Source organism: Pongo pygmaeus, chromosome 3 (genome assembly GCF_028885625.2).
Source record: "Pongo pygmaeus isolate AG05252 chromosome 3, NHGRI_mPonPyg2-v2.0_pri, whole genome shotgun sequence".
Taxonomy (NCBI): domain Eukaryota; kingdom Metazoa; phylum Chordata; class Mammalia; order Primates; family Hominidae; genus Pongo; species Pongo pygmaeus.
The window spans coordinates 96,179,186-96,205,604 of record NC_072376.2 but is presented as its reverse complement, the minus strand read 5'-3'; positions in this window follow the sequence as shown (position 1 = coordinate 96,205,604).

Below are 26,419 nucleotides of genomic sequence, written 5' to 3'. Positions count from 1 at the left end.
GTGTTGTATCGCCAGGCTCCATTCCTGTTTATTACTTAAGCATTCTTTCCTTCATCCAATAAACATTTATTGGGTGCCTGAAGTCAAGTGATCTGAGTCTATATTCTTGATAGACTAGGATGTGGTTATATATTGGAACGAGAGGAATCAAATATGACTCCTTGTTTTTTGGCTTGATTAACTACGCAGTTGTTCCACATCAAGGAGCTGAAATTTACAGTGACTGGACTTTGTCGTCATATCTGAGATGAGTACAGAGCTGTACTCTATCATGCAGAGCTCAAAAACAATCCCTCTCCTGCCTCCCCATACCTCCAACTGTGCATGCACACACACACACACCATGTTCATGATGCCTGGTCATTTCTAACCCCTTGTTTCTGAGACTACTCCTCCACTGATTTAGGCCCAGAGAGATTTTCCCCTTCGTATTAGAATATTAGCTCTGGAAAGACCTTAGAGATCACCATCTCTGACTCCTTCATTTTATAGATGGGAAACTGAGAAAGACCCAGAGAGATAAATTTCACTGCTCAGGCTCACTCAGCTACTTACTGTCAAAACCAGAAATAGAGCACAAAAGTCTCTTGATTTCCAATCAAATTATCTTTCCTCTTAATCCAAGCTGACTTCTAAAATTCCCTTGCCTATATAGTCTCTCTTCTTCAACTAGAACTTTATGATAAAGTGTTTGGTCCTCTCATTTGTCTCCTCTGCATCTACTTTGCCTTTCTAGATAAGGTCAGAGACTGCGTCGTCATTTGGCATTACACACAGTGCTGACTATATTACACAGGACTATTCAATACACTTAGGGGGTGGCTGATTGATTATGCTGTAGTTCCACATTTGCATACTTAACCTTTCATATTTTTAAGTCTACAATCTGAATCTGCATAGCAGTCAGGTACATTCGGTTCTGGTCCGCTCTAAAGAGAAAGTAAAAACTAGTTCATTTTATATTTATTATTATAAATGCTATTAATATATCTGTTCAGCCTATCCTTTTTGATAGGCTGAGCAGATATATTAATATCTTTTTTTCTATTTCTTTTACCATCTCTGAACAAACTGGGCTAGCCTAGTGTCCTAGATTCTGTCTACTTGTTACTGAATTCTGAACATCCCATTAGTGATCGATGACCTAATCCTTTTAAAATGCCTTCCAAGAAGGCTTCCTTATTGCCCACTCTGTCTCAGGAAGAAGGTGGGACAGTAGGTAGGGAGGGGAGTGGAGAAGTCTAACTGAATTCACTAAAAACAAATTTTGTGTTTAGAAACAAGTGAGTCTTGGCTCAGTGTTCACTAGCATTTTAGGAATCCAGGCAGGATTAATCCTTCATTCACTCTCACTGATGTAAAAGGCTCATGCTTTTCATCTGTTCCCGATCTGACACCATACTGCCTTTTGCCTTGTTCCTGGACACACTTTAACAGCTCAAAGAATGCTGCCTCTGGGTTTCCAAGTAGAACCAGAGAGAAAAAACGCTGCTTCCTAAACTTGTCTCAGCTCAACTGTGATTGTCAGTCTCATTCCAGATCACCTATGACTCCCTTTGAAACAAAAACCATAGGTCCATCTCTCATTTGTTTTTGTGTTGCTGTTTCATATGTCCTGGATATTGCTGGTGTCTAAATGCTCTGTACTAATGACTAGTTATGCATAAACTTCACTTCTTAAATATTTTCATAATTAGTATTTTAACTAGTTACGTTAATAACTAGATTCACACATCTGAGCATAAACTTCACCCCATGAATATTTTCATAATTAGTATTTTAACTAGTTATTTATGCTAATAACTAGATTCACACGTCTGTACTGCTTAGGGGTTACCAGATCTGACTCAGGAGTCATGCAGATCTGAGCAAAGCATCGGTCTTCTATTTGTCTGTATGACACTGGGCAAAAAGTTTACCGTCTCCAAGCCTCTGTTTCTTCATCCCTTGTTTAAAGATTAAAATGATCTCCACATAAGGTTGTTGTGAGAAATAAAAGATTTAACACATATAAACCTTTTCGCATAGTGCCTGACATATAGTGATCCCTTGATAATCACCGGCTGCTCTTAGTATTACCAGTGCTATTGTTATAAGGCAATAAAATGTTCCTAGAAGTTATAATAGTGATGGACAGAATCAGAACAAGAGTTTCTTCAGTGACTTTCTGATTTAGAGGAGGAAACAAAAGAAACTCTGGGAAATGTTGGAAACTGTGTTGGTGCGTTCCCCACCCTGTGGGTGGCATGACCCAGTGAACAGGGTAATTGAGCAGCAACCCCAGATAACTTCAGGAGATGATGAATTTTGTGAGCATTATTTGGAAACTTGATCTTGCCAACAAAAATAAGCAGGGGTCTCTTACAAAAAGAGTTTAAAGTGTGGTCACTAAGCAGCATTTTGAACAGCAAATACAGATGGACAGTAATATTTACGGTCAATTTACCAGAATCAGGTATCAGATGACCTCTGACACTAGCCACCACTTACTAAAGGGCTAATTAGCTGTAAAAATGAGGTGACAAGTCAATTGTATCAGCACAAAGGACGAATTTGTCATGTGGGATTTCACTGGTAGTAAGGCCTGCCATTACAGCTTCTGGGTGGCTACTTTGCCTACCAAAGCAGCTAACTTTCCCTGAAGGGAAGAATGAAGTGGGAGTCAAGATTAAAGGAAACCCAGGGGTGCTCACATCAGGGTCAGGATGTGGATCAAACAAGAGCCTCTTGGGCCCAGAGACACAAGGTTTCATGGTCTGTTAGGTGAGAGAATGCCTGCCCCATCAGGACTGTTGTTTAATTACTACTGGAAACACTGGCTCTCTTTGACTACTGATAGAAATGCTGTTACTCACTGTGTTTCCCCCTCTGCCTTGGCCAGCAGAACTAAATGTTGTTTTCTCCAATGCATGATGCTTAAATTCATATGTGTTCACTGAGAATGTTGGAAACCATAGAAAACTTAAAAGAAGGCGGGGTGCAGAAAATATCTCTAAATCCCCCATTCTTGATAATCAGGATTTTAACATCTTGACATTTGGTATAGCTCTTTCTTATAATACTTTAGTAAAAAAACTGAAATCAGATTGTCTATACAGTTTATGGTCTTCCTTAACTTCACATTGTATCAAAAAACAGATCTATATGTTAATTACTATTTTTAGTAATAGGATTTAAACAATTTTATGCTATTCCCATATGGACAGATCATAATTTATATAATTTCTATGCTTCCAGTTCTCCTCCAGCTTTCAGAGGTCACTCTTTCTTTAATGCTGACGTAACAATCATCTAATTTCCCGAACTGCTGCGCAGGATATTCAGGTTTCCTTACCTAATAACTAGCTGGGGACTTCAAAGGATGTGTACCCGTTCCTAAAAACATGTCCTGTGTGTCATTTGTCAGCATAGCCTATGCTCACAATGTTAGCTGGCTCCTAACCATTGCTCTCTGTTCTGACACAAACCATCGTTCAAAAACATCTGGGCTCCACATCCCCTTGAAGTAACACAGCCATGGCTACACAGGCTAACAGGAGAGGAATCAATGCTGGGTGGAGAAGACATGCTCCTCTATTCCTTTGTCCTAACATGAACACAGCCACCTCCCTTACATCCCAGAAGTCCAGTTAAAACTTGGCTGTAACATTACACAGAATTTTAATGAAAGCTTATGGCTAACATGGGTACAATACAGAATGATTTACTACCAGAAGAGTTTCTCTAGGCTACTCCACATGGGAGGAGCCACCAATAGAAATTTCTAGGCACCTCCATCCCCAAAGTCTTGGCCTCACCTCCTCATTTGGCTTCAGAGGAAGAGTTATGTTTTCTCTCCCTCATTCTAAGACACCCTAGTCTCTTCCACAGAATAATTGAAAGTGGAAACTCCTTTTTTTTCCAGAGAAAATTACCATCCTCATTCAGAGGGTGTAACCTGACCTCCATGGTCCAAACAAAGTGATTGTAATGGTTGGCCATGTCTTTCTCAAAGTCAGGATTATGTATGTTAAGTATCACTGTGCCAACACCAGGCCAAATATTTCACTTTTTTTTTTTCAGCAAGAACTGAACCTGTAAGTTCTTCCTGGTTTGTTCTGCACACCATCTCCTGAAACAAAATATTTAGACAAAACACACACCCATCTCTCAAGAACTGCAAGAGTATTGAAGTACCAACCAGATGAAATTTATATTAAAGTAGAAAGTAGTTCTGTTGATTCATTCACTATTCTACCTACTAACCTCCCCCCGCCATCCTTCAGCAATTTACACAGGTAAAATATTTTACATCTCAGTCTGAAGCATCTGCCTTCAAGTTCATGGAGACTTCACAGTTTTTTTCCAAGGGCAATTGATAAATTCTCTATCTCCACTTGATGCCACTAGTTCTAAATAATAACTGTTAGCAAAAATTGAATGATAATTCTGCAGTGTCAAAAACATTATTGCTGTGGGTTCAATAGTGTCCCTTAAACAGATATGTCCAGGTCCTAAATCCTAGTACCTATAAATGTGACCTTATCTGGAAATAGGGTCTTTGCAGATGCAATTAAATTAAGATGAGGTCACACTGGATTCTGATGGTCCCTTATCCAATGACTGATGTCCTTATAAAAAGAGGGAAATTTAGACACAGACACAGAGGAGAGAAGGCCATCTGAAGAAACAAGTAGAGACTGGAGGGATGCATCTACAATGTAAGGAACACCAAGGATTGCCAGCGACCACCAGAAGCAAGGAGAGAGACATGGAACAGAGAACCTCTGGAAGGAAACAAACCAGCCAATGCTTGGATTTCAGACTTCTAGCCTTCAGAACGGTAAGAGAAGAAATTTTGATTCTTTTAAACCACTTATTTGGGATAATTTGTTATGGCAACACTAAAAAACTATTATAATTCTTATTTATTTAACCCACTATTTCTCAGTGGGGGCGAGTTTGTTCTCCAGGGGACATTTGGCAATGTCTGGAGAAGTTTTTGGTTGTCACAATGGAGGCAATGCTGCTGGCATCTGGCATCTGGCATCTGGTGGGCAGAGACCAGGGATGCTGCTAAGGATCCTACAATACACAGACCACCCCTATAAAAAAGAATGACCCTGTCTAAAACATCGATAGTGCCAACATTGAAAAGCTCTGACTTAATCTATCCCTTGTATTTGGAGATTTTCTTTCCCTTTTTTTTTTTTCTGCCACAAATAATGCGCAGTGAACACCATGGTGCACAATTACTGGTCAACTAGTAGTATAAATTTCTTTAATTTCATTTCTTAGAGAACTGTGCATACATTTTTCTTGTTTTAGTGGACATCTTGCCATTTCTTGTCATCCTATTTGAATACTTTTTTGAAACAGATAAATTATGAACAATCAGTACCTAAAAGAATGAAACATCACTAACATTTCAAAGGTAATAGAAGCCTCAGTGCCTCTTATAGTTACCTTTTTATTTGTTCTAATATTCCACACAGCACGGAGACATTGTGTAAGAGTGTTTGTGTGTGTGTGTGTGTGTGTGACGGAGTCTCTCTCTGTCACCCAGGCTGGAATGCGGTGGCACGATCTCGGCCCACTGCAACTTTCACCTCTGGGTTCCAAGTGATTATCATGCCTTAGCCTCCCAAGTAGCTGGGACTACAGGTGCCTGCCACCAAGCCTGACTAATTTTTGTACTTTTAGTAGAGACGGGGTTTCACCATGTTAGCCAGATTGGTCTCGAGCTACTGACCTCAAGTGATCCACCCGCCTCAGCCTCCCAAAGTGCTGGGATTATAGGCATATTGTCTTAAATATTCAAGTAATCCACCCACCTCAGCCTCCCAAAGTGCTGGGATTACAGGCGTGAGCCACCATGCCCAGCAAAAGTATCATTCTCATAACAGCTGATATAAACAATATGCTATTCCTGGATTTAAAAAAATCTGTGAATGTCACAATAGCAAAGACTTGGAACCAACCCAAATAGCCATCAATGATAGACTGGATAAAGAAAATGTGGCACATATATACCATAGAATACTATGCAGCCATAAAAAAGAATGAGTTCATGTCCTTTGCAGGGACATGGATGAAACTAGAAACCATCATCCTCAACAAAATATCACAAGGACAGAAAACCAAACACCACATGTTCTCATTCATAAGTGGGAGTTGAACAATGAGAACACATGGACACAGGGAGGGGAACATCACACATCAGGGCCTGTTGGGGAGTGGGGAACTAGGGGAGAGATAGCATTAGGAGAAATATCTAACGTAGATGACGGGTTGATGGGTGCAGCAAACCACCATGGCACGTGTATACCTATGTAACAAACCTGCACGTTCTGCACATGTATCCCAGAACTTGAAGTATTAAAAAAAAAAAAAAAAAAAAAAAAAAGTCATATGGCCAAGCAAAAAAAAAAAAAAAAATCTGTGAATGTAACAAAGTTATGTTTTAAAATAGAAAATTTTAATTTTTTACATGAAAAAGAATTTGATCTGGCCATTGGGAAGACTTTTATACTAGAAGGTACGTAACATTGTTCATTTTAACAATGGAGAAAAGAGGTGATTAAATTGATATCTGAGCCTCAATGTCCATGACCTTACCAGGTCCTTTTCTATTAGATCCCAGGAAAACCCTGCTGCTTAGGTGTGATCGTACTCTCCTGCAAGTATTGGGCTGCCAAACAGTACATCTTTATATAGATCTCTACTTGGTCCTTTCCTCCTCCCTAACCCTGTCCTGTTTAGTCAGTCAAGAGTAACTGAGGGTATGAGGCTGATCGCTGAGACAATGCAGAGCAGAAATTCTGGTTCAATCAATATTCCGCAGTTATCTCTTGCAGCCTTGGCCCCAGCTGGGAACTCGCACACATCAGGCTCCTGTGAGGTTTCTCAAAGGTTCTCTTCCATGCTTCAGTGGAAATGTCAGAATACACTCCTGGGTTATGTGCCAGAGGATGTTACCTGAGGCCTTGAACTAGAAAAATCAATAATCCAGGGACACTGAGGATGGAAGATAAAATCGCTAACTGAAATTTAATAAAAATTATATATATATATCTGACTTTTAGCAGACTACAAAATAAATTTAACCCTGGCAACCTAGAAGGAAAAGTGAAAAAATATCTAACTAAAAACAATTATTTTGTTAGTTCTAATCTTCTGTTAATACTATTTAAGACAATTCCTTTGGTGGTTCAAAATTGGGACAGAGATATAGATTTTACTTATTATAACACCCATCAGAATAATAGTCATCACTGAAATAAGACCAAACAGTGGCTCTGGAGGCGTAAACAATTTAGAAAGTCAAATGAAAATATACTTGAATCTCAAGGAAAGAAAATTCTAGTACAGTAGCCCCAGATCTGTGGCTTCACTTTCTGAGCTTTCAGTTACCCAGGATCAGTTGCTGCTGAAATATTAAATGGAAAATTCCAGTTGACAGAGAGAGGCCATGTTCACATAACTTTTATTAAAGCATATTGTTATAATTGTTCTCTTATTATTATTAATAGTTATTGTGTTGATCTCTTACTAGAGATCAATGACAATTTATCAATGACACTTTACCATTTGTATATATAGGGAAAAAACATAACATATACAGGGTTCCGTACTATCCATGGTTGCAGGCATCCACAGGTGTTCTTGAAACACATCCCCTGCAGATAAAGGGGGAGTATCGTAATCAATTTCTCAAAGCTACTCACAACAGGTGAAAACAGAGCTATATCATAGCACAAGTTCTTTGGGACACAGCACAATTGTTAGTTTTACCGCACATTCCAGGCACTATGTTGCTATTGCCATTGAATCTCCCTAAGAACTCACTGTGGCATGTGGCTGAGAGCCAGTAAAAAAAAATTAATCACTCCAGAATGCCAGTAGATCCCATTTTAAGCAACCTTGAAATAAGCAAATCAACTAACATAGTAAACATTTGTGGCTATGACTTTTATTGCCAGAGGACAATTTACTTCAAATAAGTATTCTCCATAGATTTTCTTTAAATAGCAGATATCCAAAGTGCCTAAATGTTTGTTTACTATCCTTCAGGCCCCCAAGTTCATAGGCAGGAAATATAAAGAGCTGACTAAAGATTAGTAGAAACTGAAGTTGAAGCACTTCTGAAATAATAATTATGAAAAAGTAATTACATTAAATTGACTCAGTGTTTTGGAAACATGCCAAATGCTTAAAAATGAATAATGCCTTTTACCTTCTCCTTCAATATCTGTTAGCCAAAATGACAAAGCGTTGAACTGAAGATGTTACTACTGCTGAAAAATCTGATATCACAGACTCAGCGCTAAACTTAAGTCTATTCAATTGGCTCATTTTACAGTCTTAGCTCTAGAAAGTTTAAATGATTTGCCACCAGGTTACCAGACTTCCAGACCATTTTTCCTATCATTTATTTATTTTTATTCAAATTACACAGCAAATAACATTCCTGTGCAGAAAATTTGGAAAATTCGTGAAAGCACAAGTAAAGCAAAAATTATGCATAATCCATGTACTCCAAAGATAATCATTACTAATATCTAAATAATTTAACTATGCCTTTTTACAAAATTGGAACCTTACTGTGGATATTGTTTTGTAAGCTGCTTTTGTTTCCACGTAATAATATACTTGAACTTGTCCATGACATTGAATATTATTTTACCATATCACTCTTTAAAACTACATAGTATTTCAGATTATGGATACAGAATAAATTATTGTAGGAAATCTAGGTTATTTTCAATGTTTTATTATTAGAAATACTGTGCTCAGGAGATATAAATCTACATGCACATTTCTATTTCTTTGGAATATATTATTAAAAGTAAAGTTGCTGGTTTAATGGAAAAACACTGTAAACTCCCAAGTAAAGCTCCCTCCCATGTTGTATCAGTACTAACTTCTGACACACTCACATCAGCAATAGTCGTTATAGTTTTAAAACTTTTTTTCTAATTAATAAGCAAAGAAAATGGTAGCTTGCTGATTTGAATTTATTTGATTACTGGAATTTGATTTTATTTTCTTGAAGTGTATTGACCATTTAAATCTTATATTTTTTAAATTGTCCAAGGCCAACGTATCCACTTTCCAACTTGCTGTGTGTGCAAGGAATTAGGATTTTGTTTCAGGGTTGTTTTTGTTTATTTTTGTTTTGTTTTCATTACTACATGCTATGTCTTCTCTAATAAATAAAGCACAAGGGATTACTTTATAATAAAAAAAATAGTTAAACAATTTTACAGACTTACTTATTGGTGGCAAAGCAGTGCCTAGGAACCAGAACTTGTCACTCCAAGAACAATGAACCAATATCCTCAATTTTAACCCCTAAAAGCTTCAACATTAACAAGTTTCAACAAAGCAATCACTTCTGCTTTATTTGTTGGAGAAACTGTTGTAGTATATAATTGATCACTGCCTAGATCTTCCCTAACCAACAAAAAATATAACAATCTATATGCTTATAATTTATGTATCCCATTGCAAGTGAAAGTTTTGGTGGTTGTATTGTTGTCTTAGAGAAAAGCTAACAATTCCTGTGGGCTTTCACTCCTACAAACACAAGTTCAGAAAAAAGGTGACTCTGCACCACCTGAGCTCACACATTCTTGTTTTGACCATCCTGCCCATTCCCAGCAAGATCTACTATAACTAGAATCATGCTCAGGAGATGTCTGAGTGGCTGGGCAGCAAGTCAACCCCAAAAGAAATCTTTGTACCACTGAACAACATAAGCATATTTCACTCTCTTCCCCGCCCCCCCACTCCTTTTAGAAGCTTTGATGTTATTTTATGATGTGACTCTTCCCCATCATTCTGTATTTTTCTGAGCAGTGAACAGGAAAGACATAGTGAGTCATATATGCTAAATAAATATGGCCAGTTCTTAGATCTAAAAGACAGAGGCAGATAAAGAAAGAAGTCATCACTATTTAAAAACACAAACAAACCTTAGCAGCAGAGCACTTAACTGGCAGCTTTGGCTCAAGTGGAAGTCTCTTTGTTTCAGCACAGCGAATGGATGCCAGGCAGATATTGAGTAAATTTGTAATAATAACTCATTTGAACATACGAGAAGCCCAATACTGAAAAAATTAAATATGGATAAGAGATCTCTCTATTTAAATTTCTCCTGACACTGCTGTCCCACTCTACCTGGAAAGCTACAAAACTAGAATAGAATTTCCCTAGAGCTCAAATATGATTATCCCCTTTGTGCCTCAGAAAGTAAAATTAAGAGGTGGGGAGGAAGAGAGGGTCAAGTCACCAATTTCAATCCCTTTTATCCAATTCTTCCTTGTCCTGCTTTATACTCTCCACAGCCACAAAAAACACCAAATACACATGGTAGAAAAGCAGGATTAAAGTAGTATCCTGCAAAACACTTTATAATATATGAGAAATGTGATTGTGAAATAACAAATCAAAATGTTCTCTAGTAATCATTTTATATGCATATCTTATGATTGCATGATATTTGTACATTAATGTTTTCTCTTTCAAATGTTTACATGATTCTTGAAATTGTCTTTTTATTCACTGTAATCTTGCACCTACATATCACCTAAAATTGCTTCATTTTATGTAAAGCCTTCTTTAAGTGGAAAAGGAAAGTAACAAATTGAGATGATATTACCAGTTTTAGTTGGGAATAGTCATTTAAATATGAAAAGGGAAGTGGAAAGTTAAAATAATCACCTAGGGTATCCAAAGTAGGGAAAAGTCACTTACAACTCAGATATTGCCATGGGTTTTCACACACTTTCATGGATAGAGATGGCCTTAATTGTTTCTCCAATGTGATTTCGAATAGAGGAGAATTGAATAGGTTGGCATGTCTTGCAGAAGGTATTTTAAACCTGTCTCAATAACTTCTTCAATGAGGAAAAAGTGAGGAGGCAGTTTTTCCAAAGGCAGGTGCATTCATTTTAGTGAGGGCAGACAGAAATAGGGCACATTTGTTGTCTAAGCCTTCCTTCCCAAACTTGTTTTTAACGTTTTATGGCAAGAAAACCTGTGCTTTTCTTCTGCTATTGGGCTTTCAGATGATTTTTCTAAACAGAAAAGAAGCCTCTGGCGTTTTTTACATTGCAACCAGCAGTTGCTTGGCTGCACTATCAAAGCAGGCCCAGCAGATCCTCTTGAATGGAGAATCTGAGACCCACCACAGACTCTGACTGCACTAATGAACTAAGAGCACAGATTCCGTGGGGCTCCAGTAAGGCAGCAGGGGGACATAAAATCCCATGGAGATGGGATCAGGCTGCAGCCATAAAGAATCAACTTGTCTTCGTAGGTGCTGTAAGTTCCCAACATCTGCTGGCCATATAAAACAAAGTGGCTAATGGACGGTATGAAAAGGTAAATATACCATGAAGAGTTATTTTGTTACTCTTCTTGGCACTGGTCATATCAAGGTTTGGTGTTTTTTTATATTAAGCAAACTTATATGTAAATTTTCTTTAGCAAATAGCAGAGTCAGATGAATTACTTTCCTAATTTATTTTAACATAATAATAACCAGGAGTAATAGAGTAAAATGTTTTAAACAAGAGCACATCTTAAAACAGCAATCCTGATGAAACCAATGGGACTTGTCTCCTAATGGAGGATTCAGCAAAACAAGGAAACTGTATCTACAGATCCAGGCAGCACTTAAACAAAAACTCAATGGCAAACGTCCACAGTTATTCATGGAGAAGTCAGTGCAGTAGTTAGGGACCCAGGCTTCAGAGTTAAGAGGATCTGGGTTCAAATCCCCAGTCAGGCGTTTACCAGGTATATAACTTCTCCGAGATTCCATTTCCTCTCTGTAGAAAACAGGAATAAAAATAACTTCCTCACAGAACTGTAGGCAGATTAAAATAGAACATTTGAATATGCAGAACAGAACTAAAAGAAAGTGAGCATTCAATAAATGGCAGCATATTATTATTTTTACTACTATTGACTATTTATACCCTAGTTTGTCTCAGGATACTTTTAAGGTGGCCTATAAAAATAACTTACACAATGCAAAATAACACAAATCCAAAGTAGATGGGGGAAAAGCTATCAAAATTAGGGAATGTTTTAGGCAAAGAATTCATTTTTGCTCTGTGGTTCCATCAGATTAAAATGTGTATTTTTTCTTCATGAAATACTCATCAAATACACAGAAACTGAAACCAAGGCACAACTTCGCAACAATAAAAAGGACTCTTGGGAAGACTAAAACCTCATTTTTATTTCATTTCAGGTCGCAGACTTTTGCTCTTGCTCCCATGAAAATACCAGTTATCAGGAAACAGGCTACTATAAACTTTAGTGGCTGGGGCACAAGTACCAAGAGCCAGAATAATATGGCCTTAGCTGGTTCTTTTCTAAAAGAGCCATACAAACTTCCCTTGCACTTTGCACTCCAGTCTTTCACCCATCCCTTCCCTGATCTCCATGCTTAGCAGGGTGTGTAACACCACATAGTCACTCAGTGAGACCTCAAAAAATAAGATCCTATAATAAATTTCGTGTTAGAAAAGATACACTACATCACTTTCAGTGTCAGATCTCTAGGGAGGAAAGCATCTTGGCATGTAAATTTACACAAGTCTACTTTTGAATATTAATTACGTATCGCACTACCTCCTCACATAATTATTTTTACTATAAATTTGGAGCCATTACCCCGCAAGCTGTAGGATTAGCATTTTAAAGACTTGCTAGAGATGGGAGATCAACCAATAAACATACTCTTGGCCCCCATTGAGAGATCCTTTAATTTCTGATGCTCAAAGTATATGTTTATTCTGACAGACTGAGAACTGGGAAGACTTATACCACAGAGATGAGAAGAAAAATGTTTCCCCTTGAATGCCAAGTCCAGCTGGATGACTATAGTTCACTGGAATTCACTGTGGAGGAGTATCCCGGACTGGTGTTTAAGATCAACGGAAAAGAATTCTTTGATGAGACAGTGACATCTGTCATAGGCAAAGGAACGAGGAAGTGGAGCATGGTGGCAGATATTTGCCCTTCCTGCTATATCCACTGGACCTACAAAGCACTTATTACCAATTTGAAGCCATAGAGAGTTGCCGAGTGTCATTTTAAATGCTAAGCCAAGCAGTTCCTCCAAAGCCGTAGACCCCTGACCCTCTTTGATGCTGTTATCCCCACTAAAAAACAGTACAGGTGAGTCTCAGACTGATGTTCAGTCAAAACAGTCTGCTAAAATTACTATTATGCACAGGAAGTTCCCCCGAGAAAGCACCAGAAGATGGACAGAAAGGCCAGTTAAGAGGGGAAGGTGCTACTGTCCTCTCAAATGTGCTTTCTTCTGTAGAGCAAGGAATATTGCAGAATACATCTTTGGCAACTGAAGCAAAGAAGATGTCTGATTCAGACTGGTTTTGTAGAGTTAGTCCTGAAGAGAAATGCTTCCTTTTAAGCAAATCTATCACTACCACTCACATCAGTCTGGCCTAGCCTGACAATAGCTGTGCCTACAACCATAGCTAGGGAGTGTCTCCACCTCTACCTTCCACTGCCCAGCATCTTTAGGATAACTATGGAGACTAATTCATAGCCTGGGTTCAGTTTGGTAGCCCTTCCTAACATCCTTAAGAACCACAAAAGGTTGGGAGCAAAATCCTTGTCATCTTTTCCTGAAGTTTAGACTGTGTGTGACTCAGCTCACATGGACAGTTTTTTGTTGTTGTTGTTGTTGTTGTAATGAGTAGGAGATAAGGGAGTCCTGAGGCTTGAGGTCAAAATGAAATATTTTTCTTTCAAAATAGTCATCGAAGGGAAGAATACTGCATAGTTTTAAAATTGTATTCTTTTTCAAAATTGCTTCTTAAAAAATGGCTATACAATAATTTGGGTGTACATAAAGTTTCACATATCGTATGATTCCATTATATGTAAAATATCCAGAATAAGTAAATCTATTGAGACAAAAAGTAATTTTGTAGATGCTAGGCACTAGGGGAAGAAGAAAATAGGGAGTGACTGCTTAATGGGTGTATCTCATTTTGGGAGTAATGAAAATGATTTAGAACTCAATAAAAGTGATGGTTGCACCATATAATGAATGTTCTAAATGCCCTGAAGTGTACACTTTAAAATAATTAATTTTATGTTATGTAAACTTGTGAATTTCACCTCAATTTATTCAAAAAGATAATTTGTGGAGAACTTTGGTGAAATTTGACTATGAATTGATATTAAATGGCATTATGGAATTATTAATTTCTTGCATATGATCATGGTATTGTGTTACACAGGAGAAAGATATTTTTTATTCCGTTTTCAAAGGTAAGTGCAGAAATCCTTAGAAGTATCATGAAATCTGCAGCTTACTTTCTAATAGTTCAGCAAAAGTCATCCATTTCTATACAGAAAGAGATTAAAGCACATAGCAAAACATATGATTGTTGAATCTAAGTGGAGGCTACGGGGCTGCTCATTGTATTATTCTTTCAACATTTCAATATCCTTAAAATTTTGCAGAGAAATATTGGAAGAACTTTTTTTCAATGATCTCCTGAAATTCAGAGTAAAGTTCAAGGCTCACATTAACTAACTGATTTATTAGTTAATTAATTAATGCAAAACATTGTTGAGCACCTGGTAGATTCCAAGTGCTGTGCTAGGTAGTCTAAGTATAATAACAAACGAAACAGGTGTAATCTCTGCTCTCATAAAGCTTGCAGCCCAGGGAGGAAACCCATAAATAATTACGCAGCTCAGTATGAGCTATAATGGGAAGATGCAAGATGCTAAGAGAATGCAGAGGAAGAAAGACAAAAGCTAAGACCTGAAGGACCTTATTTAGAGTGCTATTAAAAAAACATTCAATGATATTTGTTAAAGCATAGTAGGGCAGACTTTATTCAGGACCCTGGCAATAGATACAGGGACCGTGGCAATGGGATTTTGCAGTGGCGAAGAGAGATTGGATTCAACTTCAAATACAGCATGGACAAATGGTAATTTACGACCAAGAAGCAGAGTGGGGCTTAGTGGATGGAAAAATTACTAAGAGAAAACATCAGGCCTGAGGTATGTTCTGGCTAAACTGACCTATTAGGATTCTTGCTGAAGAAAGACCAGGGCAATCAGATGTCACCTGGGAGATGATGGAGGTTGAACAAAACAATAAGATAGCAAGGGGATCCGATATTGAAGATGGAGGATTCTCGCTAAACTGATTTAGCAGCGTTCTTTGCTAAAGCTGGATTTTACAAGGAAGTGCACAGATGGGCCTAGGAGAAGTTTCAAGAAGCTAACTAAAGTTTGGTCAAATAAAAAAACTTTGTAAAGTCAACCAAGTAAACAGAGAGAAAGAATATTCCAGGTAAACCCATAGGGTGAAGGCCTAGAGGTGAGATCTGGGCCAGAGGCTGCAAATCAAAATCCCTGCAGAAAGAGCCAGACAGTATAAATGAATGAAAACCAGAGACAACCCTATTTTTAAAAGGTCATCAAGTCTATTTTGGGTGCACCACTGAACTCCAGTCAACAGAAAGCCAGGAGGTGTGTAGTGGGGGGGATGGGGGATGGATGAGAAAAATCACGGACCAGGGAGGTCAGGTGATCACCCCCAGTCCCAGTCCAGAGTACTTTCCCCTTTCCTATCTTGCTTTTGGAAGTGTAGCCCTTTCCTAAAGAAGAGGAGTCGGGGCAGCCAAAACTATGTTCAAGGCATCAGAAAATCACCAGGACTGGGTGAATAACCATGACCATGACAATTAGCCAGGCACAGATCTACACCTATACTCATGCAATCTGCGGCCTTACTACTATGCATATTTTTCATTTAAAAAAAATACAATTGGAGAGAGAAGCATAAGCACAGAGTGGCAATGCCTAGAGCTGTAAATCTTCAGTATATTCTAAGTTGAATTGATTGTCCTCCTGGAGCTACTTAAACATAATCACACAGCAAAATGATGAGAGGGCTCAGTCTTCAGTTTTCTTTTGTTTTGTTTGCCTGACTGTAGCCAGACTGTTGCTGATTCACATTAGAGATATGAGGGAAAAACCCTAACTTCCTTTCTCCCCTATTTTCACCGTAGGGCAGACAGAAGAGGAGAAGACAAGAAGGTGAAGTTTTAGGAAAATAGAATACTTGAGAAAACCTTGAAATTAATATGGTGTTTGGCCTTTTGGCAATAAATAAATTAGGCTAAACAGCTTTGAGTTACCCTTTTTCCAAGGTTCAGTAGGGGTTAACATCAAGGAAGCGGGAGAACTTGGCAGAATGGGAAGTGCCCAGCACTGTGTTTAAGATTTCAGTCTGGGAGATCTGAGGGGTTTCTGCAAAATCCATGACAGCCTCCGGTGTCCTGAGAGACGCCAGGATATCCATGAAGACTTGGAGTGCCCACTTTACAATTAGAGCCCTAGAAGAAAATACTCCACTCTTTCTATCTTGAAACACATCTCTTCGTGTTATTTTATTCTATTCTAGGGCCTGAGAAGAAGCCTGGCTGCTAATTCACAGCTCCAGCCCTTTGAAGTGCCATTGATATTCCAAACTCGGGGAGCCTCCCACATCATAATGGAATCTTCAACCCGCCCCGGGCTATACTACAAATAAACTTGTTCCAGCGAAATCTGCAAGCAGGCCCTGAGCACCAACGCCAGCCGACCTCTGAGAAAGCAGCTTGGGCAGCATAAGCTTTGCAAAGGAAAATAAAATCCTCAGCATGGAGTCTCAAACAAGAAAAACAGTGAGATATTTAAACCTGACCATTTCTTTTTAAAGACTTGGGTGTTCTTCAGAAAGGGAATTTCCCTCCCACCCCAGAAGGGTCCAAAGTGTTACTCATATTATTTACAGAGCTTTGAAGTGTGCCTCCAAAGTTTGAGTTCAGCTCTGAGGAATGTGAAGGTCAAATCATTTTCCCTTTCTGATGAAGGAAGGCTGTGAATTTAATACCACAATTTACTCAAAACAAGGAAATACACTGAGGCACTCTCCACTATTAATGCACAACAGTAGACGGTTGGAACCATCTCATACTCCAAAGAGTTTATATGGTTTGGCCAACAGTGGTGATACATTTAATGAGCCTCTGGTTAATCCATTCCTACCAGACTCAGCACCTGTAAAATGCAAGACACTTTGCTTCTAATAATAGGAATTGAGTTAATTTATTTAAACAATGTTAGAGTCATCATTTTCTAAAAGTAAAATAATTAAACATATATTCCTACAGTATGTGTATATTTTATAAAAACTGGAGGTTAAATAGCACATCTGGGGCATCTGGCTTTTCCTGGTAACCCTCCAGGTGACCTCTCTTTTTAAAAGTGGCCTTAGGAGCTTTATTATCTTAACAAGAACCCCCATTTATATAACTGCTTTCTTTATGGAGCCTGAAGTGCTTTGTTGACCTTGGAATGCCCTTCATGCTTAGGAGGATGTTCTCCCTGGCCCACAGAGCTGGCGAGACATTTATAGGCCAGGAACCAAAAGGCTTGGCTGCAGGCAGTCAGTGGTGAATGTACATCCAGAACTGTTCTCTCAGCTGGAATGATGCATAATATTTTAGTCTACAGGACCCAGCAGTGTGCTGTCACTACACACTTGAAGAGGCTACTAGGAGTCCAACGTTCTGAGTCAAGTCTGTGCTCTCTCACTTACTGGCTGGTAACTGTAAGCACATAGCTCAAATTCCTGTAACCTCCTCTTCCCCACCTGTAAAACGGGATTAATAATACCTACCTCATACATCTGTCATGTAACACTTTAGTGTTCTTCTATATTTGCATAGCTGTCTCCTTCCATTAGTTTGTATAAAGCTGACTTAGTATTTTTGGTTGAATAAATGTTGAATGACCTGGCATTGTGTTCATAGCTTTACTTAGATTATTGTATTTAATTCTTACTATAACCACCTGGGCTAGGTACAATTATTAGAAGACATGACAAGGTGATAGTTAAAACAGTTAAGAAACTTGCCTGAGTTCATGAACTAGTTGCAATTGGGATTCAAAGAGGGCAGGTGCAGTGTCTCACACTTGTAATCCCGGCACTTTGGGAGGCTGAGGTGGGTGGATTACCTGAGGCTGGGAGCTCGAGACCAGCCTGGCCAACATGGTGAAGCCCCATCTTTACCAAAAATTAGCCAGGCATGGTGGCAGGCAACTGTAATCCCAGCTACTCGGGAGGCTGAGGCAGGAGAATTCCTTAAACCCAGGAGGCAGAGGTTGCAGTGAGCCGAGACGGCACCATTGCACTCCAGCCTGGGCAACAAGAGTTAAAGTCTGTCTCAAAATAAAAAAACAAACAAGCAAATAAGTAAAGCGCTCTGCCTGTAAAGCCTGTGGTCTTGACCAGGAAATCATCTTATTCTTGGCCATCTTAGATCTTGACATATACAGTAGGCATATAAATAAATGATAGTGATGTAATATACTAAGAAGTCTTGATAAATTGCACCTTATGGTGATCTTGTGTTTTTCTGGCCATTTTCAATGAACCTGGTCCACTTTGGGAAGCCTGTACAGGACCACATAAAAAGTCCACAACTCTCTCAGTGTGAAAGGCCTTCAGGTATTTCTCCCTGGCTGGTGTGTCCCCTCCTCCTCACTCTCATCTTGCCTGGTTTTGTGACTGCTGCTCCTATGCTGTTATTCCTTGCCTTTGGCTTTGCACTTATCTGGTGACCTGGTTTTGAACTTGTTCTTTCTACAGGAGGTCAAATACACCAGTGGTCTGGAATACGGGTGCCTCCAGTAATATACAAGGACTTTCCAAAAGATATGTCAAGTGAGGTTTTAAGTGAGTCAAATTCCAGATCCTCAACTTTTATGTATAGTTTTTCCTAAAACTAACGTTACCTGAGAGAAAACTCATTGAAAAGGAACAAACTCTTATTTCTCACTTTCTCTTTTATTTCTCCCTTCTTACAAAAAAAAATTACTTGTTTCTTTCTTTTTTAATCTTACCAAAAGTGCATGGCCCAAGGGCATAAAGACCTCAAGGGTGCCAAACAGAGAACTGGAAACTATTTGTGCCTGTCACTAAATTTCCAATACTTCTCTCTCAGCCACATTGAAGAAAGATTTAATTGAATTGACAGTTAATGGATCATTAAAAGTAATTTTTGATTATTAGGTTGGGTATACATCAGGATTTTAGACGATTGAGAAATCTTGCTGTAACAAAACTTTTTTCCTTCTCATCTTATTTACTAAAGAAAATTTTAGTGTTTTTATTTATGAAAATTAAAACTAGGAATAGAAATTATACTGAACCCTTGTCTCATTCTAGCAATATGGGGGTATCCACAATTCAACTGCAATAAAATTTAATTGAACTAAAAATATATATATAGTCCCAGCCATCTTATAGGAGATACAGTTTCAATAAAAATTTGTCTTTTTAAATTATTTATCAAAATATATAATATGTTTATGTTATTTTGACCAATTGGTACTATTAATAGTCATAAAAATAATTCAGTCAGTATTTTAAAATTTATAGCTTGATGGCTAGAAGAAAAAATTTAATTAAAATATCACTGTATATACATATTTTGTAGCAGAGAATCATGATATAATGGTCCATAACACCTTCATGCATAAAATGTGTTACATAAAAATAAAATTCACTGGGGAAAGTGGTATGGAAAATGACTTCAAAAGAAAAATAAACAAATGATGTAAACGTTCAGTCTGTTAAAGGAGAGTTTGTTTATGTATCTTTAAATAGGTGATGGTTGATATCCAATCAGTATTTAGATTCCATTGAATGCATTTTAAAAGGTGATGTAACAATTTTATTTAAAAGTTCAATATTTACAATATTTTATTTAAAAAGTCAAATCCATCCATTCAACTACTCTATTTATACTTAAAATCTAAAAGGGGATACTAAATTTTTCAAAATTCTCTTAAAAAGTATACGTGAGCAAACTTTGAAGAGCACTTTATATGTTAAAGAGAGAAAGAAACAACACTCATTTCCATTGTCTGTCAAGCATACAGTAGGTTCTTAATAAAAGTACGTTAAATGGAGGAAGACTGAAGCCCTTTGTAAGTTAAAAATCACTCTATAATGTCGGTGCAGCATTGTCACATCGTGTGCCTACATAGGTCATCATAAGAAATCTCATAGATTTGTTTCAAAACGAGAGACTAGCCTGAGCCCTATCCTTATGCATGGTCTTCATCACTTTCACAATACCCTGACAGACTTTGAATACATTTTGATCTTTGAACCATGTACTACAGCCAATTCAAAACTAAAAGTATCAAAAATAATATTTCTACCAACCACAGTCCAGTGCTGAACCTGATACATTTTAATTCATTTACCTTATTTAAAAATATTTTCTGAATCAAGACTCAAACTTGAAGTCCCTGGATGTGTTTTCTCCGTATGATTGTGGATGCATATTTTATTGATTTTGCTGCAGGAACAGTAATTGCTAAATTGGAACTCCATGAAATGTGTGCATATACCCACAGCAGCTTAATTTATTTAATGGTTTTAAGCAATTTGCAAAAAGTGACTTAGGTTTTTTGGCTAGCTCCCTATATTTCTCCTTTCTTTCTCATTCCAATAGTCAATTGAGTCTGGTACGTTTCATTGAGCATATCTGAATGCAGGGAAGAACTATTTTAATGGCACATTTAGTGTCCATTTGTAATAATGTTTTTTGTCATTAAAATGTACACTAGGGAGGGCCATGACAGGAACACTAATTACAGTCATGCAGAAACTGGTATGAAGAGAAGGAGGTCCACTCTCTCACACCCTATTCCAATTTTTCACCAGCATGCTGACCTCAACAAGACCTCCACTCTCTTGATCCTTCCATTCTCTGCTAGTCCATCAGCTCCCCCTGGTCTGATTTCGTTCCCTACTGAGCCAGGACCCCATGGTGCAGCATTTCAACCTCTTTCTTGTCAGCACCTTTAATTTCCTTAGCCCTTTGCCTTCTGCCACAGACCCACCCTCCCTACCCCCCAACCCCTGCTAACCTCCAACTCCAGATTCCTTCAGTAATCCATCTTGTCTATGCCATGGAGACTGCCACCGAGACTTCTCTCCAGCACAGCTGAAGAGAATCATATGACCCTTCAGATTGGTGCCACTGCAGTTCTGATCTCAGCTGAATTCTCTACACCATTTCTCAACCTGTCCTGAGGCAGCTCCCACTCACATCTTCCCTCATGGGCTCTTCTGAAACCTTGCTCCATTCACTGTAGCAGATGACCCTGCCCCACATTCTGAGAGAAGCGAGTATGTGGTCCTTTTCCCCAGTCAAACTAGAGACGGTGATGGGCTCTACGACCCAGTGGACCACATGACTAAGGATGAACACAGGGTGGCAGGCACCACTTACTATAGAACCAGTACCTTCACCAGAGAGAAACTATTGTAATTCACATGCAAGAAAAGTGTGAATGTCAGCCAAGACATTTAAGGACCTGCCAAAATCTAAATCCAAAACCTAGTGGCTAACCCCAGGTGCCAGGTAGTTAACCCCAGGTGCCAGGTAAATAACCTTGTGAACCAAGGGATAAAGTCAGAACGGAAGAGGATGAAAAAGACTAGAAACAAACAGCAAGGAAAGAAAACAGAGGAGAAGTGGGATTGATAGTCGGGAGAAAGTTTTCTTAACCCAGGGTTCGTGCTTAAGAACTCAGGGATTCTATGAACTTAAATGGGGAAAACACTGTGGTTTCATTTTCAGTAATTGTTAGCAGAATTTGAACATTTCCATCATTAGGAATGCAGGCAGCATATGGTGATAACAGCGATATCTGTGATTTTGTCACCAAGTGAAATCAGTGATATTTTTGTATTCTATTACAATTGTTGCAGATTTCTCAAAATATTATTTCCATTTGTAATTACTTCAAAATTATAGTAGTTATTAAACACAATACTAGATCTTGTTATTTAATATGTTAGTAAAGAAGCATATGTATTACCATATCGCTAACTTTTAAATATTTTGCTAACCATGTTACAATATAATTGATTTCCTTTGTAACTCTGTGTATTGCATTTTATGAGTCTCACTCTAACATGCATGGATCAGATTCATAAAAAGATGTCATGATAGGATCAAAATTCAATAGCAAAACTTCAACACTTTACCTTCTCTTCCTCACAATATACAAAACATGTCTATATCCATACTTAAATTTAACTTCCTTCCCTCTTGTTCGGAGAGAAGGTATCCAACATCTGGTTAATCTAATCCAGAGAATTGTGCCCCTGGTTCCTTCTGTCATCCCCTCCAGAATTGTTCCCATCAATTACTCATCAATTGTTCCTTCTACATTGTTCCCTTCTTTTTGTCTTAATAGAGATTCCCCCGGTGACCCTCATTCTTTACTCATTCATTTTTCAGTGTTAACAGTTACTCTACTTACTCTTTATTCTCCTTCCTGTATTTATAAAAGATTTCTCAACCTCAGCATTATTGACATTTTGGGTTAGATAATACATAGTTGTCGAGAGCTGTGTTGTGCACTGTAGGTGTGTGGTAGCATCTCTGGTTTGTATCCCCTGGATTCCAGTAGCACATCCAGCCATCAAAATCAAAGATTTCTCCAGACACTGTCCCATGTCCCCTGGGAACCATAATCATGCCTAGTTAAGAGCCACTGCCTGAAACACTAGTCTCCGTTCACTCTGCCCTCTTCTTCACTTTGCCTTCACTTGCTGTCTCCCTGCAAGCCTGACTCCACCTGCACCCCTTTCCTAAAACTATAGATCCTTTGATCTCTCATTATATTCAAGGTCCTAATCAAACTGAAAGCTTCTACTTAATTGACTTCTTTGTACAATTTGACCATGTAAGCCACACCTTTTTGTTAGTCATCGCTCTCTCCTTAATCCTTCTCCAGGACAATTTTGCTCAATTCCCTTTACTGACCTCCCTTTCTCCACAATAGCTTAAATAGCTATGTTCCATGGGGGGTGCCCACCATACTCTATTCCCTGGGCAATCTCATTATCTCCCATGGCTCTATCACCTCCTTGTTCAGGCCAACCCTGCTCAAGGCTGAATTCAGTTTCTTATTTCACAAGATGGCTCCTACTGTAATATTTTCCCAACCCAAATGTTCAAGCCATAAACTTAAAAATCAGTCTAAATATCTCTCTCTGTATATGTATTCAGGCATCAAGTTTTGGCACATCTTCTTCCAAATGTCTCCCAAATCCAGCTCCTCCTCTGTCTTCACAATGTCTGTTCTCATTCAGGCTCTCATTATCTTTTGCTTAGATGATTGTACGGCAGTTGGCAATCAGTCAATTCATTGTTAAATGAAGAAGTGAATGAATGAGCAAACTGGACTCAACTGTAGTCTCATTACCTCTGTTTCATGCTATACATAATTGCTGGGGTCCTTCCCAAACAACAAATCTGACCATATATTTCCTCTGCTTAAATTCCTTTAAAGGTTCACCATTATCTGTAGAGTAAAATCCAAATTCTTGTATCTCTATCCCCTAACTACCTTTCCAGCTTCATGTCCTGCTCCCTACTTTTTTTGTGTGTGAGACAGGGTCTCACTCTATCACCCAGGCTGGAGTGCAGTGGCACAATCTCAGCTCACTGCAGCCTCAACCCTGCAGTGCTCAAGCTATCCCCCCACCTCAACCTCTCAAGTAGCTGGGACTACACGTGCGCTTCACCATGCACACTAATGTTTGTTGGTTTGTTCGTTTGTTTTTTGATAGTGACAGTGTTCTACTATGTTGCCCAGGCTGGTCTTGAACTCCTGAGCACAAGCAATCTCAAAGTGTTGGGATTACAGGCTGGAGCCACCATGCCTGGCCTCATGTACTGTTATTTCCTTAATAATAATAGTGATAATGATATCTCACATTCTGATCACTTACTACATCTAAGGCATTATTCTAAGTTCTTTAAATTGACTATCTCATTTAAACCTCATTCTGACCCTATAAAATATTTACAATTAATTTTCTCACTTTTTTATCTGAGCATATTATAACACTTAGCACATTGTACTGTGAAACACTTAGCACATTGTATTGTGAATACATGTGTGACTCCTCCACTAGTCTGTGAGCTTAGGCACCAGAGATCTTTTCTTTTTTATCACTGGACACACAGAACTCAGCACAATGACTATACATGACAGGTACTCAATCAACACTAAATGAATGAATAGACGGATGATGCTTAATAACATAATGATGATGAAGCTGCACATAGATATGGCACCTTTTATACCAATAGATCGCAAAGTGGGGCAACTCTCAGTTTCAGTGAGTGAGAAGAAAAATCAGACTGGTTCAATCTACAAGTATTTGCTGAATGTCTGCTACAATTAACTCTTATTGTGTTGGAGAAGGTAAAAACTAGGAAATGCAAGGGCAGCTCAGAAAGGGTTCATGAAAATACCAGGTGTAGAACCAAAATGCAGATGATATGAAATGATTAATAAGTGAGTACAAACCTTCCCTAAGTCATTATCAGGGCTTTTCTCTCTGTATGCAGTACTTTGAGCAATCTATTTTCTTGGCTTATGCTGTGTACCACAGCAGTATGAATCATATCACAAGAGGCAAAGGAAACTAACCATACTTTGATTACCTTCATGTTTAATATGTCCTCTTTGTGTAGCATTTTTCCACTTTGAATTGTTTTCACATATAATATCTCTCACAGTTGGTGTGATTTCTAGAATTTTTAGTTAAAAGAAAACCTTGAAAGATTAATCCACGCTTCTTCAAATTGGAAAATAATGAAAGTGAGGTCCAAAGCCTTATATGATTTTCTTGAGCCCCAATGCCCTGTAAGATTATCAGGAAATGTGCAAATAGGTAAAAGTTAAAAGATAGAATAGGGTCCACCAGAAAAATGTTACCCCAAAGAGCTGGTATGAAAATGCAAGGAGAACTAAAAACTGAATTATAGCATACAAGTAAGGGGAGAAGATTATCAGATGTAAAGTATTTTAAAGCATCTATACTGTTAGTGAGAAGGATAAAGATACTGATTAAATTTAGATTTTGTTAAGTTAAGTACACATGTTAAAATTTTTAGAGTAGATTTTCAGCTCTTTCTGTATTTTTATTCTAAAACTAAGAAGTTGGGGAGGAGCAAACCTGGGGGACTTACAAAGACCCAGAAAAGGTTATCAGAGCCCAGGTAGAGAAATAAATGGTCTAGATATAAGGATAGTCCTCCTATATGGGAAATTAGAGCCACAGTGAGGCAAGGAGAACATCCTTGCAGAGGCACATGAGAATGCTCATATGGGGTCTAGAAGCTAAAGGTAAGAAAGGCATCCCAGCAGAGGGGTATCCCAGGACTGGATATCAGAGCCTGAGCAGGGTGAAGACAGCATTCATTGAGGGGGATAGCCCAGCATGGGATATCAGAGCTGAAGCTGGGAGAAGGGGGTATCCACACCAGAAAAGGACAGGAAGAGGATGTCAGAGCCTGTTCAAGATGAGGAGGGCATCTTTGCAAACTGGCAGCTTAGCATGGAAAGGAAGGAATATAATCAATCTCCCATCACCAGCACTTCCTTTCTAAGGGGATGGGAGATTGATTACAAAGATTGATTATATAGAAGGTGATTAGTAAGTAAACGTGTAATAAAGTTAATGGGAAGCAAGCGTCTCACAGTCAGAAGAGACTTATAAACATGGAAAGAGTGAATGAACTCTTCGGTGTTGGATTGGAATTGAAAGTATCATTACTAATCACAGTTTTTAATATGCAAGTAAATATATAGAGAAAAATAGAGAAACGTGTGAATATATGTCTATGACGACTCCTTAGAGAAATAAATGAGTTCATTATTGGGGTAGAGAGAGTACAAGATGAACCTGGAATAACTTAATTTGTCAGAAAGCAGGAGAATGTTCAAAGAAGGTTGGGGACATGTCAAAAAGACATAAAAGCCAACTTCAAGAGGCTCCCACTGACCCCATTGGGTACAACCACAGTATCTAAATAAGTGTTGATAATGACAAATACATCCCATTGGAAAAAATGAGAAACCATGGGTCCATACATAAAATAATACTAAATGGAACATTTGATGGAATACAGAGTTTCAAAGCACTTCCCACTCATTATATACAAAGTAGAAAGAATAATTACAGTAAAGAAGCCTGGCAGACACCACCTTAGTCAAGTGAACATTATCATCAGTAATCAGACAAATCAAGCCGCCATGCCACCTGATAGGATGCAATGAGAAGAATCACTCCATGTTATTCCTGCCAAAGATGTATAACCTGAATAAAAATGCATACCCTGAATGTGATCATGAGGAGGCATCAGACGAGTCCAAATTGAGGGGCATCCTATAATCTTCAAAACTGTTTAGGTCATGAAAAACCAAGGATAAATTGAGGAACTGTCCTAGACTGAAGGAAACAAAAGTAACATGGGAACCAAAGTAGTAAGTG